Raw genomic sequence first — 12,647 nt, forward strand, 5'->3', positions numbered from 1 at the left:
TGTAAAAACCCATTTTAAGTTTTAAAGGAATACATTAAGAGTTTTAAATGGCTTATAAAAGAATCCAGTAGTCTCTTCCTCCAATTTCTTCTTGCAGCTCCGTGTTTCTAAATGATGCACTCCTGTTTTACTTTTGTGATTCCTAAACGTAAATACCACACATGCGCATACACACACATGCACATACACATCTTTGATTCCTTTGCAGCTGTTTCTAATTCTTCCCAAACTACTTAATAGTCATCCACAAGAATCATCCTTTCAAGTAATCTGTCAGTTCTGTTTCCCTCTCCCTCTCCCCCAACCTGGTGTGATCCCTCCAGGCACGCACTTCCTTCTGTCCAAGCGCTGGTGCCCGGGGACTCCGCTGCCTTTCTCCTACACGAGGATTCCTGTTTTCTCCATAGTATACCAGCCGTCTCGGCTCATCCCAGCATTTCTGTACAACATATGCTTTACTAGTTTGAGCAGTCTGGAGCAACAGTGACCTCGAACTCAGCAGGCCTGGTGTGTGAACTCCCCTCCTCGGTCTGGGCATCTCCCTTGTACCTGCCTCACGTGTTCTGGTTGTGGGGTCCAATGCTTGCCTTTTTCTCCTAAGGGGATCCACATGCTTTAAGAGCTTTATGGAACAAGGATGCATGGGAGACAAAATACTTCTAGCTCTTAAGAGTCTAAAAATACCTTTATTCTACCTTCAGACTTAACTGGTAGTTTGGGAATAAATTCTAGGTTGGAAATTGTCAGTTGTCTTTCTCTTTCCCATGTTGCTATCGAGAAATTTGAAGACATTCTGATTTGTGACCTCAGCAAGCTGATAGAATCTTCTCTCTTTGTTCCTAGTTTTTGAAAAGCTCACAGTGATTTTACCAGGTGCTGAGTGGACCCTTTCAGTCTAGAAATTCATGTCTTTCAGTTTTGAGAAAGTTTCTTTATTTATTTACTAAGTATTGGGTACTTGCCTCATGCTAAGCACTCTTGGGAACATATCAGCCAAGGAAAAACAATATCCTGTGCTCATGAAAAAGATAGTATGAAAAATTGTATTTTAATATGTCTGCTGATGATGAGTGCCACGAGGGAAATAATCAGGGAACTGAGCTAGAAAGGGTGAGGAGATGTCATGATTTTATTTGGAGTAGCCAAGGTAGACTTCGTCAAGAAGAGAATATTTGAGTCAGGAATTAGAGGATGTGATTATGCCATTCATGGATAAGGGAGAGCATTCCAAGCAGAGGGAACAGCAAGTACAAAGGCCCTGAAGAAGGAAGGTGCCTGGCTGGCTCCGTGCTACAGAGGCGGTGAGTCTAATTGGGATGGAAGGAAGGAAATAGTGGAAGTGGAGAAGAGATGATGGGGGTTGGATTAATGTGGCACCTTCCCAGTCCTGGGAAAGACTGTCTTTTACTCAACGATTCTAGCAAAGGAGTGTCACGGTGTCACTTACAGTTTGTAAGGATAGTACTCGCTGCGTTGTTGAGGGAAAGCAGGGCAAAGCAAGGAGAAGGGGCATCAGAATTTGCAGTGCTCCGGTGGAGGAGGTGACAGGATTGGTGGGAGCAGGCATGGTGAGGAGTGGTGTGATTAGGAATAGCTTGAAGGGAGAGCGCACTTCCTCACCTCCATTTTCCCTGAGATTGGCCCTCTTGAACTGGTGTTTGTGTCTTCCCTCCTTGTTTCTCATCCTTTTGTCTTTTTGCTCTACTTCCTGGGAGATTCCAAAAATTCACTTTCGTCCCTTCATTTTTACCATCATCACATTTTAAATCTCCAAGAGCTCACTTTTAATGTTCCCCTTTGTTTGGGGGGGAGTAGCTGTGTTTGCTTACTCATTCGTGTGATGACTGCTTATCTCATCTCCCTAAGGAAATTAAATTTGTTTTTAATTTTCTCCCTACACACTATCTTCCATGTTATTTTCTCTTTGTTTTAGTCTCCTTCAGACTGAAAGCTCTGAGCCCTTGGTGGGAGTGGACTTCGATCCTTACTGAGCTATTTGTTGGAAATCATTGAAGTCCGCATCTTCAGGCTGGTTAGGGCCCCAGAGAAACTCTTCTCTTCTCCCGCTGAGTAGGTCAAGATTGGCTCCTTGCATTCTGGGTGCCATGTAGGTAGTCATCATACAGCAATCGTATGTCTATGTCCCCTTGATCTCTGGATATGAATCAGTAGCCAGCAACCTCCCCCACTCTCTTTGGGTCTAGTTCAGAGATTCCCCAATCGCCTGGAAAAAGAGAGCATGCCTGCCACTGCCCAAGCTTTTGAGACATCTGCCACATGGATCAGGTGGGTTCTTGCCTTTACCCACCAGGATCTCTCAAGTCAGTTACCATTTGCTCGTTGTCTTCACAACCTCCAACATTGTGTTGCCATTATCACTTGTTCTCTACCATTTTAACAGCTGATGACTTTTAAAGATTACCATAGTTTTTGGAGGGAGTAGGGGTCCTTGAGAAAAAAATTAGATGTGGGTTCAATCCATCATCTTTATGGATATTTGGATATTTAATTTAATAAAGCTATTTACAGCTTACAACCACAGGAAGCAATTCCAACTCAAGACCTGAGGAGGTAAGGGGAGAGAGCTCAGGGGAGACCCTAGGACTGCCTTCTGACCAGGATGGTGGCTGTACGTAGGAGAAATGCTCGCCAGCTACTGTACCTCTTGGCAGAAATAAGGGAGCAAAATACGGGAAAGGGAAATGAATAGCTTAACCTCTCTCCTGCCCTCTGATCTCTTGCTGGTGCCTCCCACTGGCAGAACCTGCCGAAGTTTCCCTGGTTAAGAAGCAGCACAAGACGGGTGGAGAGTCGATTTAAAGAAATAAGTGATGAACACTTAGAACGGCCAGATCTCTGAAATAAGAAATAACAACTACTGTATTTGAAAAGAAAATTCTGCATGATTTTATATATATGCCTTGAGAACCAGAAAGAATAGTTTGAAAAATTAACAACGGAGTCTAGGAAAATGGCTCAATGTTAACAATACATGAAAATTAGTAGATTCTGGACAACTAACTGTAGTCAGAAAATATACCAAGAAAAATATCCCATTCTCAGTAACAGCTTTAGTCTCTGAGGAGCAGGGCCAGGGTAAGAAACTGCCATACTATTGAGATTGAGAAAAGTTGAACAATAGGAGAGGCAACATAATGTTACTATAAATATAACTTATAAACACTACTTAAACTTGTTTTCATATACCCATCATGCTTGGCATTTAGAATGTGATCAGTACATATTTTTTGAATGGTAAATGAGTGAATAAAAAAACTTTCACCTAGCTATTTATGTATGTATCTTCAACTAGAGGTCTGTCCGTGATACTTCTGCCACCAGGAGTCAGGCTTCAGCTGTGACAGATGAACCCATGTTTCAGTACTTCCTCCCAGCTCCCCTGGGACTCGGACGGGTGAGCTCACTGTTTAATAGCCTCATACACTGATAAACAGGTTTTAAAAGAACTTATTTGTCTGATTATAAAAGTAGCCAGGGATCATTGCAAAAAAGATACAGGAGGGGAGACAACAACAACAAACAACCAAAAAAATACACAGGCACAGAGAAAAAATTATAAAAATCAACTTTAATCTTTGTTCAGGGATAATTGGTGTTAACATTTTAGTAGACGCCCTCTGGGTATTTTCCAGTGTGTGTATGTGTGTGTGTGTTTGCGCACACATGTGAGAACTGGGAGCATACGCCATCTGCTCTACAGCTTGCTTTTTCTCACCTCACCATATGATTTTTCACATCCCGAAATTAGTCTCTTAACATCTAACTTTTCATGGCTGCCCACAGAGCCCCCCGGGGGCCACACATGCCTTGTGCCGCACGACACCAGCTGTACCACTCACATAGGCTGTGACACAGTGGGCACCTCAGAACGGGGATCTAGCAACCACCAGAGAAACCTATTCTCTGGGCCTCGAGCCACTTCCTTGGTGTCCCTTGCCAGCCCTGGACTGTCTGTCCCGGGGCCTTCCCTGGACCTCAGCACTCTCCTTCCCCTGTGCTCCGGGCTGTGCGGTGGTCCAGCGAGGGAAGAAGGAAGGAGGGCAACCGTCTGATCCCGCGTCCTCAGCCCCTCCTGCTTAGTGCTTACAATCAAGCCCTGCTGTTTCTCTGCTCTCGGTGTGAAAACAAGTCCATGGCCTGAGCCCGAACTCCTCCCCAGCTCCACCTCCCCCACACTCCTGCTCCAGTAGCCCCTGCCCCAGGTTCCTTCTGCACTTCCACCAGCAACACAGTGTGAAGAGCATGGCCCAGAGTCCTGTCTGCTTGGGTTCGAATTCTACCCGGGGCCACTTCTCCACTCTGTGACCTGGGTTTTCATCCTTTTCACTTTTCTCCTCTGTAAAATAGGGATGCAAATATTACCTAATTAGGATGGGGATCACCTGATTTAAACAACATATTGCTGAGAGCAATGGTGGGGGTCACAAAAAGCTAGATAGGAGCGTCACGCATTCTGATCTCAGCTGATACATCGCTGTCTTTGGAAGGCCCTTAGATCCCACAGGCGAGTGAGGTCTAGGAGATGCTCCCACTGCCCAGGAACTTTCACCTGTCGCTCTGTGAGCATTTGTGCTTTGGCAGGGCTGCCACGGGCCAGCTGGACATCGCTCTGTTCCTCTGGGTGTGCAACATGAGCAACTGGGGCCCAGGCCACTGGCATCCTCTTTCATTTCCTTCCCTGAGGGGCCCACACTCAGCTAGGGAGACTAGCCCAGGGCCAGTGCAGGGTTGCAGTCTTCCAAGGACACTTGACACTTATTTTTGGCTGGTGTCAATAATTGCAAACATGTGTACTGACTACTATGTGTTGGACATTATTCCAAGTGTTTTACATTTATGATCTCAATTTCCAAAATAACTATCTGAACTAGTATTGTTATTGCGTCTACCTTAAATATAGAAGAGGACTTTGTGCCAGGGTGGGGGCAGGGGTGGGTGGAGGTGCTGGGTAGCTCAGTCAGTTAAGCATCTGCCTTCAGTTCAGGTCATGATCCCAGGGTCCCGGGATTGAGCCCCGCATCAGGCTCCCTGCTCAGCGGGGAGTCTGCTCCCCCTGACCCTCCTCCTTCTCATGCTCCCTCTCCCTCGCAAATAAAAATAAAATCAGAAAGGAAGGGAAGGGATGGGAAGAGAAGAAAGAAAGGAAGGAAGGAAGGGAAGAGGACTTTGGGTGGTTAAGTGACTGTCCCAGAGTGACAGATCTAGGCTTGGAACCCATGTGGTCTGGCCAGCATCTCGACTCTCCTGTGCCTCAGAAGAACCATTTGCTGTTCTTGTTTAAACCCCAGAATTTCTAATTCCGTCAGTCTGCGATGAGCCCTAAGAATTTGTTTCTAATGAGTTCCCCAGCAATGCTGTTGCTGCTGGTCCGTGCTGACCACCCTTGGACAGTCACTGCACTATGCCACATTCCCAGCCATCAATACTCTAGAAAGAGGATCTTCAATGGCAAACACACTTTTTTCAGACTGAGGGTAAAATTGCCATGTTTGTCTTCCCCCAACCTATACCCATTTATCTTGACTTTATTGCTCTAGTCAGTGACTTACGAAGCCATGAGGACTGTCCAAAGTCCCCATGCCAACTGGGCCTGCCTCCCTTCCCTCCCCACTTTCCCTCAGCTCCTTCGTATAGCCGGTGTGGCTGGTTTAAGTCCTCCACACTTGAAATCGGTACGTGAGTGGGGAAACAGGGCCGCTGCGCGTCACGCCAGCCTGGCAGGCCCAGGGGCAGGGCAGCTGGAATCCAGAGGAAAGGGCCTCCGTTTCCGATTCTCAGGGAGGTGCCACATGGGCTGGTGAGACTCTTGAGGGAAGACGGATTTGGGGGCAACATGATTGCTGTGTTTCTTGCCTATCTTGATAAACTTTTAGCTTCTACTGAGAACACGGTTTTTCCCGGACTTGGCTCCTTCCCGAGGAATGAGATGTATGGACTTGATCTTGTAGACAGGAAATTCCCTACTCGGCCGGGCACCTCCTCACTATTACAATGAGCTTAAACAGGTGTTGTGATGAGAGAGTCTCCCACTGGGCCGAGCGCGTGGGGACAGTCAGAACTGAGCATGGATGTAAGAAGCGAGCACAGGCGGAAGGGGCCTTGTGCCTCAGGTGGGGTTGTGCCCCGGTTAAAAGCAGCTCTGAGGAAACCAGCATCCATGTGGCCATCTGCTTGGGCAACCTGCAAAGTCGCAGGGCTGGTGTTGCTTTACTGTGAGTGGAAGTTACATAACCGGCAGCCTATGATCACACAATTATTTTCTGAAGCAGCTAGACTTTGAGTTGGAATCCTACATCTCTTCCATTAATTTTTTTGAAATCTTGCCCCAAGAGCCATCAAAAACATGAAGTCCTCACTAAATCCAGTGAGAATCCACTGCTCTTTCCTCTGCTTACATCACACCCGCCCGCCGACACTGCCTACAGTCTGTCTTTTGGGTGATGGATGAGAAGCCTGCTGAGGGCAGTCTCATCTGGCCGGCTCCCAGAAGGCTTTTGCCAAGCATCTGTTCAGTTGACTTTCTTGCTAGAGAAGATGGTGATATCCAAGAGGAGGCATCTTCCTGTCACCGATGGTGCGGGTATGAACTTGCCCTAGCTCAGGGCAATGCATCTGGCTTTCTGGGCTTCTGTAAATGCCTGGGAGGGATGGTGTCCTTTAGGATAAGGTATGAATTTTCCATTTCTGCACTAAAAACAGAGTCCATGTCCCTCTTGCAATATCTTTATTGAAGCAATACCCTGATTGCAAAGTCAGTGTTCTTGACCTTTCTGTGATGTCTTAATGGGGCAGAATAGAACTATAAAATTAACGCAATTGAGGCGGTAATTCATAAAACACATTTGGACGACTTCCGGAATCACAGAATATTAATCGGCCTCTCTAAACCTCTGTCTCCTTATCTCTTGAAGGAGGGTAGATTATAATAATCTCTAAAAACTCAGGCAGTTTGCAGATACATGCTTGTTATTCACATCATAAAACCACTTTAAGGAAAGTCCCTCTTTTGCTGATGAGTCACTCAAAGTGTACATTTTAGGTCTTTCTAGAATTCTTCAATGGCAGGCAAATGAGATTTGGAGACAAAGCCATTGTCCAGTCTTTGGCAAGTCACATACATTCTTTGGGCCTCTGTTTTCTCAGCTTTAGAGTGAACATAACAGTGGTTGCTGTGCTCATTTTGACTTTGGACAATCCTTACACAAGACATTAAGACAACACAATTCACATGGGTACTTTATCAACTATCGATAAAGTCTAAAATTGAGGGACTATTTTTTTTGTCCACTTATAGATGAAAGTGTTAAGAAATATTAGCAAGTTTCAGAGGTCTATTGCCGTGAGAGAATTTTTTCATCAGCATGCTTAATACACAGGAATGGAAGGAACTCCAGAAAACTGATAAATATGCTCCCACTCCCATCTCCTGGGCTCCTTGTCACCCTGCGGTCTCAACCACTTCCTCTCCCCTAACGGCCCTGAGCAGCCACAGATGGGAATGAATTTCTGCTCTTCTTTGTCCTTGTCTCCCTTGGCAACGTGAGCGGATTCTCTCCTTGCCTATCTGCCTCCACCTTCCCTTTCCCAGAATCAGAACCTGGTGATGGTGAGAAGTCAGGAAGATGAGACCTGAGCATCATATCAGGAACCTCTCTTCTAGTTTCTCTTGTCCTATGAGTGTCCCCGCAGCACAGGGGGCAGAATGGGGAAGACACCGGCGTTGTTACAACATTTGATGTTTAGGAAATCTTTGCCAACATTTTCCCAAGTCATGCTTGAACTGGGAGTGTCATCTGACTCTGGGGTGGATAACGAGTCTTGTAGGATTCTGCAGGACAACGAGCATTGTCTTCTTAGTGCTACTCAAAGTGGGGTTCCCTGAACTCAGCAGCAGCCCCACAAACGTGTGAGAAATTTAGGGTGTGAGCCAAAAGGCTAAGGTCCAGGAGTCTGTGTTTTAACAAAATCTCAACTAATTTTTGTGCCGGCTAAATTTTAAGAAACAATGTTCTAAGTTATTCTCAGAGACTTTGGTCCCATAATACTAGGGAAGGGGACTGTGACTCAGGAACTATCAAATAGCCCATCATGTTCTCCAAATTCTTCTCTAATTCCTCAGGAACCTCCAGGGGACTTCCCTTTTCAGTCTACCTAGAACCCAGAGATCTTGCTCATTTTCCCACAGTTCCAGAAAGCATGCAGGGCTGCCCTGGAAGCCCTCAAGGGCAGGGAGAAGGAGAGGACAGATGGCTCCACCGCCCACCCCACACCTACCCCCAATCACCGGCTGGAAACCTGGCAGATCCTCTCTCGTCTCATCCCTCTTTTTCCAAACCTCAAATCTCTTCCAGGAAGGGTATGTCTGGGCCACACCAAGGCTGGATGTCCCTCAACAGTAAGAACCTCACTCAGATGTTGGTATGTCTCGAGCTCACCCTATTACTTACTGTGGCCCACCCATGCCAGTATATGGGACAGTGCCCGTGCTGGCCCCGTGAGGCTGGCATGGGGCTGGCTGTGTCTGCAGAACCGAGCACCGGAGGGAGCCCAGCTGGAGCCATTAGTGGTATCTGTGAATTGAGAAAATGTCCCTGCGTGGAGAAAAAAGGAGGTGAGAGGAGGCAGGCCGGGTGTGACTCTCGGGCCCTAAGGCCCAGAAGCTCAACACTAAACCCATTCCTGCAACTTTGCAGACATGGTTTAACCCTGGCCCCCTTCTTCCACAAGCTCATTCTGTAGGTCACAGAAGCCCCCCGAAGCTCCCTATGCTGGTGAGGGTGGGAGAGAAGGGATTGGCCCCCAGTGACAGAGTGAGCCAAAACACGTCCCTGGAACCGCATGTTGGGGCCAAGAATGAATGCGTCCTCAGTTCTTCCCTTCCGTCCTCTGCCCTCCCCACCCCAAGCAGCCAGCAGGGAAGTTCCCACAAGCAGCACCCTCCGTGGCTTGGTCCCTAGTGCCCAGCACCCCTGGAGGCCTCCAGGGGACAATCTACACCAAGGGAACAGGGAGGGTTGGCTCAGATTTACACGAAGAAGCCATCCACTTGAACCCACGGCGCACATTCCAGTCATCACTCAATTTCATCAAAGGCAGGATGTCCTCTTCCACTCCTTCCGGTGTTGCTGCAGGCAATTCTGGGAGAAGTGGAGGGACCTGTGTTTCACTTTAAACTCAGATTCCAGGGGCGGCTGGGTGGCTCAGTTGGTTACATGGCCAGCTCTTGATTTCTGCTCATGTCATGGTCTCAGGGTCCTGGGATCAAGGCCCCGGGCTGGGCTCTGTGCTCAGCAGGGAGCCTGCTTCAGGATTCTCTCTTTCTCTCTCTCTCCTGCCCTTCCCTTATTCTCTCTCTCTTTCTCCCAAAAGTAAATAAATAAATCTTTTTTAAAAAAATCAGATTCCACTGCCGTTTCAAGCTGATGCGTGTCACTTTCTCCAAATGAACCCCTCCTCTGCATCTAAATTTGTTTAAACATCCTCATTCAGTTTTTCCAGCATCAGAAAGATACATTTAAATAGATATTTGTAAATCTGTAAGGATACACTTGTGAGATAGTGCGTAAGTAAATAATATCTTGAACATAAAATTCCTGTAAAATCCTGGATTGGCTTTTAATCCTTGAGTATAAGGAGTTGCGGTATGGATAGCTACCGCCTGGATTTCCAACCATGTGCCCCCTCTCCCTGACAGTGCCCAGAAGACACTGGCAGAGGTTTTCTTGGGCAGTGACGGTGGACACCTAGAATCTTGTGTGTACAGACCAGCCATCGCTTTCTTTGGGGACATTCTGCTCCTCCGCTTGGAACGTGTGTTGTGAAGAGAAGTTATGGCTTCCACACCCGCCCCGGCCCAGAAGCCTAGCTCCGTGCGCTGGGCTTCACTGGGTGCCTGACTTTCAGGGCCTGACCGCCAGGCCCCGGTTCTTCCCGGAGACCAGAGAGGTGAGTCCCCGTTCTTCCTCAACCATGACACTCAGAGACGTGCAAATGGGCTTCCTGCTTTGTGAAGAAACTCAGTATGAGGAAATCAGGGTGACACAGGGAAAGACAGGAGCAGGGACAAGCCCAGAGCCTTGGAAGCCCCGTTGAGTGTGTTCCTGAGGGCAGCCACGCCTCTGTCATTTCTGGGGTTGAAGCTGCCGGTAATCCCCACTTTCTCTCCTCTTCATCCGGTTCTTGTTGCGCTTCTATAACCTGCTGACTCACGGACACCTCGGGCTCAAGAGCTGGGCTGGGGAGGAGGTACCGAGGAGTGGAGGCCTTACTCAGCTGTGACTCAGTCGCCGTCAGAAGGCAGTGGGTGACGGGTGGGTCGAGGGCGGCTCTCGAAACCTCACACCCATTTTTATTGGTAACTTGCTATTTCGGATTTCCTATTGAAAAAGCTCCAACTTTATTTTGAAATGGAATCAAAGTGTCTTCAAGAACTACCAAACTCTGGTAAGAACATCCTTGGCCTTTATAATTCTTTGAGATCAAAAGCAGCCAAGGTTGTCTGCTACTCCCCTCTTACACCTGTCCATCTTCGCCCCAGGCCTGTCCATCTGTCCCTACCCTATGCCCTGTTACCACAGTTGTTTGCTGAGAGGTGCAGAGGGGTGAGTGAGGAGAGCCTGGGGTTTGGAGTCAAGCTTGGTTCGAATCCCGGCTCATTAGATCTACACTCTGGACCTTGGTATCTTCACTGGTATAATTGAGCTAATGACACACTTACTTCTATGACCAGAGAGAAGTCAAAGTCATGACTATAACATGCCTGGCATATAGAAGGTTTTTTTTTTTTTTTTTTTATATAGAAGGTTTTTTGTTATCAATCTTGAAAAACCCTTATGTAACATGCTTTCGAAAGTAAAGATTTTTTTTTTTTTCTGCTCCTGGGTATTTTCAAAAGTGGCCAGTATCGTTTCCATGTGCTGGGACCAGTCCAGATATGATTTTCCCTTTGACCTGTGAAGCCAGGTGTGCCCAACATTCCCTCTGTGATTTACTCCTGGGAATCCTTTTCCTTGTGTTGTTAGAACAAATAAATCAAGCTGCATTTCAGTCTCTGTTTCAGTCCTAAGAATAGATCACTTATAAGGATGCCTGGGGGGCTCAGTCAGTTAAGCATCTATCTTCAGCTCTGGTCATGATCTCAGGGTCCTGGGATTGAGCCCCGTGTCAGGCTCCCTGCTCAGCGGAGAGCCTGCTTCTTCCTCTACTCCTCCTCCCTCCTGCCCCTTTGTGCTCTCTCTCTCTGTCAAATAAATGCAATATCTTTTTAAAAAAGGATAGATCACTTAAAGATAATCAATGCTGTCTCACATAGCATCATAAGACTGTAAAGGAACTTCTGAGTCATTTAATACAGGTCCTACTGCCCATGTGACAGACACTTGACTGTGATAGAAAAAAGATCAAAATCAGTCATTTTGATGGATCATTTGTTCAATCATAACTCTTCCATTAATATACCTAGTAAACACCATTCCCTAATTAGTCATCTTGATAATACTTGTGCCTGCAAACAAAATAGAGCACATTAAAAAATAATAATAATAAGATCAGGCTGTTGTTATGGAGAATTTTACTTGAGACTGGACTCCTTTCAGTGAGTATGTGCTTAACAGGCCAAGTTAACCCCAGCAAGACTCTGTGTACTTGGACAAATGCCCATGACATCATTCCGTTTCTCTAGTTTCTGTGCATGTTCCAGGTTTGCTGGAGAACAGTCTAGAAAGGTTTCCTCTGAACTGAACATAAAAGGAAGAAGTGGGAGCTCAGCAGATCATTTCATAAGCTCCACCCGACAACAGCGGACCATGTCCATTTAAATCCCTGTCTGGTCACTGGACACAGGCGCCTGATTGTATGCATTCATTCCCTCACTCATTCATTCATTCATTTCCTCCCTCACTGGTTTAATAAAGATTCGGTATTGGGAATATAAGTCAGTGAGAGAACTTCCAAGCTAAGCTGGCAGGATAAATACACACACAATTGAATTACTTTCACGTATCACTGTAAAAGAGTTGATACTTTGTGTCTGATAGTTTGTTAGTAACAGGCAAGTTTGGTTGGATTTGATCTCCTGGAAGTCTCTCCGTCTGAATCGATCTTTCTCTTCTTCACGCTCCAACAGGGCTGTACAGCATCTTTGGTGTGATAGTGCTTCCTGGGGTCTGTTTTATGTATTAGCCAAATTACTATGATCTGAAGAAGTTAAAAAGAAATAAGCAGGAAGTGGGTCTTTGCTCTCAAGGCGTTTATAGTCTATTAGCAGCTTTCAGACGGGGCACCAGCAATCATTCCAAGACATACCTGGTGAGTTTTAAAGGAGGTCCACACAAAGAGCAACAAAGAGGATGTGAACAAGAACATGGCATCACCAGGGAAGGATTCAGGTGGCAGAGGGAGTGGTGACAGATGACTTGAAGGTTAAGTAGTATTTCAGCAGGTACATAGAGTAAAAATCAGCATTCCAGAAAGAGAAAGAGGCACTCACATTTCTGCTTCCGGGATTCTCAACCTCAGCATTATTGACGTTTGGGGTCAGACAACTCTTTGTTGCGGGGGGGCTGTCCTGCGCAGACTGGGACGTTTGGCAGCCTCACTGGCCTCCCGCTACTCCATTCCAGTAACAC

This window comes from Martes martes (genome assembly GCF_963455335.1).
Source record: "Martes martes genome assembly, chromosome: 6".
In the NCBI taxonomy this organism is placed as follows: domain Eukaryota; kingdom Metazoa; phylum Chordata; class Mammalia; order Carnivora; family Mustelidae; genus Martes; species Martes martes.